The sequence below is a fragment of the Oxyura jamaicensis genome, chromosome 2 (assembly GCF_011077185.1).
Source record: "Oxyura jamaicensis isolate SHBP4307 breed ruddy duck chromosome 2, BPBGC_Ojam_1.0, whole genome shotgun sequence".
In the NCBI taxonomy this organism is placed as follows: domain Eukaryota; kingdom Metazoa; phylum Chordata; class Aves; order Anseriformes; family Anatidae; genus Oxyura; species Oxyura jamaicensis.
Genome location: NC_048894.1, coordinates 124,436,272 through 124,441,661, shown reverse-complemented (window position 1 = coordinate 124,441,661; position 5,390 = coordinate 124,436,272). Strand labels below are relative to the sequence as shown.

The window sequence follows — 5,390 nt, the reverse complement described above, 5'->3', positions numbered from 1 at the left end:
AGTTTCTCCCAAGAGTGACTCAACAACAGTTAAACAGCTGGTATAGTGTGATACCTCTCTATCATACCAAAACCTGTACTTGGCCAAGTTTTCATTGTTCCTTTTAGCTTTGGTTTCTAGGTGCAGGGTAGGGATGGGGTTTGTAGGTTATTTTTATTATTATTATTACTATTGCTATAAATAATAATAATAATACTTTTTTTATTTTTTCTTTTTTTTTTATTTTTTTTCCTTTTCTTCAATCCACCCATTTCTTATCTTGTCTGTAGCTTACAATGTTTGGTCAGGTAAGAACTGTTTGCAATAAATTTGTACAGTCCTTTGCAAAGTGGGATCCCGTTCAACAGCTGAATCTCCCAATCCCTACAACAGCACAAGTTTACTTCCCAGTTTTAACTAATAGTTGAGCATGGCCTGTTAAAATAAACTAAAATAAAATACCTGACCAAATGTGACCGTCTCAGTTTCATAAACATAAATTGAATCTTTCTCCTGCATTGGAGGTTTTTTGTATGTGTGTGTGGTGTTTTTTTTTTTTTTTTTTTTTTTTTCCTACGAATCACACTGTGTTACATAAGGCTCTCATAAGACAATACTGAGACTTTTCTGTGGTTAAAAGTAAAGAATGAATCTCTGATATCCTTGATGCCAATCTGTAGAAATACTACCAAAAGAGAAACTAATGCATGTGCACTTGCCTTTGAAAAATTCAGGCAGGTTCAGTATGCACAAACTATACCAGCATTATTTGCTTATTATTCTTTGATTTAGAGTTTGGACTTTGCTGTAAAGTACAGACAGTTGAAATCTAAAAGCCTCTCTTAGGTTTTCCTTTAAGATATTTTAAAAAATAACTTGGTGAGGTCTTCTGTTGGAGTGCTATCTATCAATATAACCTCTGTAATAATGTATTAAAGTGCATTTTTAAATTCAGATGTCTAGGGTGATAGGTTTGATCTCTGAATAAGAGTGAGCAATGCCATGTTCTCAGGGACTGGGACAGAACAAAAGCATCAAGGGGTGAGCAAAAAGACATACAGCCTGCATGGCCAGTGGAGTAATGCTTCCAGCACCAGTAAGGTCTCAAACCAAGTGGGATGTTCACTGTAAAGAAACGTGTCTTCTCTGCACCAACTGCAGAAAGTCCATAGGACTGCAGCTTGAATGCCCAGGGACCCACAGAAATGAGAGCTGGAAGGAGCTGGGATTCTCAGCCTAGAAAAAGTCTGAGAAAGAAACACAGCAGCAGTTCTGCATACAGGTGAGAACCAGTAAGTAAAGAGACGTGGAAAAAAAATCTCATCTCCATACCTATGGTAGATATGAGGAGAAGATAAAGGCTTAAAAGGCAGCAGGAGAAACCAAGTCAAAGCTTTAGAAAAACTAGTTGTGTGGAGCAGAGCAATGCAGTAGCTGGGAGGCTGCGATGTCTTCATCGCAGGTCATCGAGAACAGGTTAGACCAATGTCTTAGCAGAGAGATAGGTGTTGATAGTCCTACTTTAAAGGAGGGGGTGGACACAGATGACCTCTCGACCTCTTTCTGCCACATGATCTTGTTGTTTCTCTTTTTTTTTTTTTTTTTTTCTGGATACAAGGTATATATTTAACCCAACAGGCTGTATTTAAACTAAGAGGGAATGTAATAGTTTTCTATACAAAAATAAAATTCCTCCTCATACTTTGGTACTCTCTGATGTAAAAAAAAAAAAAAAAAAAAAAGAGCACCTTTGGCTCAGCTCAGTCCGTCTCTCTCTCTTTTTTTTTTTTTTTTTTTTTTTCCCCTCTGGTAAGCGTAAGGCCATAAGACTGAGGTTGTGGGCAGAAGAATGTACTAAGGACAATGCAGTCATCCAAAAACATCCAACCATCTCGTCAAATGTGTTTTAATTCTCTACTGCAGGATCTTTCTTAATTATGAGAATCAAAATGCAGAGTAGAAAGCTTAGGGTGTAGCGGCTTTTCTGAAAGGAACAGCATGGAAAGGACAGCAAAAGATGGGAGAGAGCTTTATGCCACTTGTCCTCCTAATGTTAGGGCTACACTGGCTCTTGCGAAACATTTGTTGATTTAAACAGTGCAAGCAGAACTATTGATAGAGCCCATTACCTTAGCTGTCAGATTGGAGTCACTAAACAATTGTAAGGTTGAGTTGGTTAAGTTACATGTAAGTATGCACATTGTTACAAATTGTGCTTTTCTATTTATTTTTTTTTTAGTGCATTTGAATCATCTTTCAAGCATCTAATCAAGCATGAATTACCTTACTGCAGGTACAAGCAGTAAGTTATTTATCCATTTATCTTCGCTCTTTTTCTCCTTTTAATTCCTTTTTATGAAACAATTTAAGGTTCTTTTTTTTTTTTCATATATTATGATAATTACTAAAATATATTTGAGAACTTAACAGGGAATAATCTTCCACCTTCAGTTTTGCCTTTCCTAACCTTACTGTTTCCTGATGGACCCTATTTAAGAGGTACCTAACAGCCACATGTAATAACAACAAAAGCAATACCTCTAACTACAAAAGCAAACAGATGTGAGCATGTACTATAGCAGTGTAGCAACTTCACAAATGTGAACTATCTTATACTGATCAAGAGCTGCCTACCTGAATGCATAGGAAGGCTAGAAGCAATAGCTCTGAGACTAGTTTTTGTGAGAGGTTAATTCTGATGGCCAGTGATTATTTAAAAGCCAACCCTGTTAACTTTTCTTCCTGATACAAGAAAGCAGAATGAAAATCATAGAACTGCTTGTTATACTCTGAGCAATGTGTCATCTTCATCCTACAGGTGGAGAAATTATGTGGTAGTAGTATCTGCTCCTGAAGCCCGTAAGTGGAGGAAGCCAGTTTAAGGAGATCACCAGAGCTGTCAGGCACACAAAAGTCAGTAAATCCAAAGAGCTGCCTGGGGAAGGAAAGGAAGGATGTCCAAAACCAATCACAGAAATCTTCAGCTTGTTGGTGTGCACTCTCTGTCTCACTCTTTAGGAATGGCTGTTCCCCATCCCTGATGCCTTCATCTGATGAGTCAGATGAGGCTGATGCTAACCACCTTTCAAGAGGGCAAGCCATTAGGCTGAGATGGAGGTAGTCTCAGGAAATTGAAAACTTCTGCCCTGCTATGTAGTATGAAAAACTCAGGGTCATTTTTTTCCCCTAATTTTTTGTTAGATTAAAACTATTCCACACAAAACTTGGTTATTCTGGAGTTTAGGGTTGGAAATCAAACTAGAAGTCTAGCTAGGGAGTTTTGCCAGACTTTGTGTATTTCCTTCTTTATACATTCTGGACTTTATTTCAGTTAAATGTTTGTAAGATCAAACTTCCGTGCTATCTGTAAATCAAAATGCTATTTGTGGCCTCAAGTTTGGAAAGCCATTTAACTGGTTCTGTGACTAAATCACTGTCATCTCCATCTTGATTTAATCTCTTTCATAATGGCATTAAGAACTGCAGTACAGAGAGGCAGATCTTAAGTCTGCTGCATGAAATGTGCTACTTGTACAGACATGCTGAGTTTTTGCCAGTTAAAAACATGCTTCACCACCCCTCTGATTTTTTTATGTCTTCTGCACTCTAATTACATGAGCTAGTAAACTTACATGTGTACATATCTCTAGGTTTACATGGTAAGTGACCAATGGAGAACATAGATTGATCGTCCTCAGTGTGTAATCAGCTTAATAGTGAATTTAGAAAGTGCATTCAACATCAAAGATGTAGGGCCACTTAGACCCTACATGCACGGTCATTATAGTTTAGGAGGAAAACATTCTAATGTGTTTGATCAGTAATGAGAGGTAATTGCTAAATATGAATTAGTAAAGTTACCTTAGAATAAGTTTTCTGAGGACATCAAAAATAGAGCAAACAAAGGGTGTGTCTAGGGGTTTGTTAAAGCATTCATGTCACCTAGTTAATGTTTGGGTGTCTTTTGAGAAGTTTTAGTTCTGCCTTTCCTCAGCAATGTATTTTATTATCAAATTCTTGTGAAAGTAGGAAATTGTATATATTAAAGCACAGGAAATCAAGGGAGGAAGGCGGTGTTACACAACTCTAAATAAAAGGTAAATTAACATGTTCAGCCACGTAATTACAAGGGGAAGAGGACCTTGCTCTTTAAGCAGCAAAAGCATAATGAAACACTTGTAGCTTTATTTCTTATGTGTAGCTCAGTTATACCCCTTAGTGTGGATGCTTGACAGCTGTTTACTTTCTTGATTAAAGTCTGACTATAGGGGTGAGCTGGGCTTTTTTCATCCTCACTAGAAAGAAAGGCAACATCTTTTGAATAGACTACATGAATATGCAGAATATGTCAGGGCGTTTGTATTGCTGAGCACATGTTGCAGGATGAGAGTATGGGAGAGACTGAGAATAAAAGACTAGAAAAAATAAAGATAAAAGGGAAAATAAGGGCAAAAGGAAAAAAAAATAGAGAATATTATCTGGAAAAGTTAGGAGAGAAGTGTGAAATAAAGCATAGAAGCAGAAATAATTGCTTCCCACAAAAAGTATCACAGAGTCACATAATTCCCAGGCTGGAAGGGACACCTAGGGGTGTCTCCCACACGAGCAGGGTCACCCCAAGCTGTGTGTCCAGGAGTGCCCAGCCAACAGAGAAAAGCAACCCTTTTTTCATGGCTGGGATTTTGTACCAACTGCTCAGTGATCCCATCACTACACACAAGAAGAAAATAAGGGGCAGATTTTTTTTGGTCCAGCTCTTATTGCAGTCATGATTGCTATGTGTAGCTGAAGGAAAGGGACGCAAATAAATGGGCTAGGTAAATGAAGGACCAGCAATGTAAAAGTATGTTTTCTTGGTGTTTTTTGTTTGTTTGTTTGTTTTTGTTTGTGGGTTTTTGGTTGTTGTTGTTGTTTTTGTTTATTTGTTTTTTATTTTGTTTTGGTTTTGTGTTTGTTTTTTTTTGGTTGTTTTTTTTGTATGATATTACAATACAAGGATGATATATACACTTGCCATAACTGTTGAGCTTTAGTTATACATGTATATTTCCCTCAGCTGAATGTTATTTTGTCTTAGTCAGAACTACTAAAAAAAAAAAAAGGCATGAATAAAACAAGAGTAATCTATTCTAGTACAAAAATATTTGCATAAATATTGATTAAAATTCTAATACACTACACATTTGTAACTTTCATCAGTAGTCCAGCTAACCCAGATTTTTTTATAATACCTCTCTGCAAAGAGTGTTGGCTTAGCATATTCAGAACATTTTATAAGATAAAATCGATCTCGATTGATTTATTGTTTGAAAAAGTTTGGAGCTTTTCAAGGTTACTTCATGGAAAAAAAATATGAATATAAAATACAAAAACTGTTGTATTAACAACACATCAAAAGGCAACAAAATGTT

The 5,390-nt window shown here is 36.6% G+C and overlaps 1 long non-coding RNA gene across 2 annotated transcripts; it reads left to right on the top strand.

Annotated features, from left to right (window-relative positions):
- Positions 1 to 237: 237 nt before the first annotated feature.
- Positions 238 to 4,856, top strand: LOC118162555. 2 transcript variants are annotated; one of them, XR_004748509.1, is made up of 4 exons: positions 238 to 287; positions 1,141 to 1,261; positions 2,219 to 2,281; positions 2,798 to 4,856. It is a non-coding gene; the product is annotated as an uncharacterized LOC118162555 (long non-coding RNA). The 2 variants fall into 2 exon arrangements; XR_004748508.1 differs by having other exon boundaries at positions 992 to 1,261.
- Positions 4,857 to 5,390: the final 534 nt, after the last annotated feature.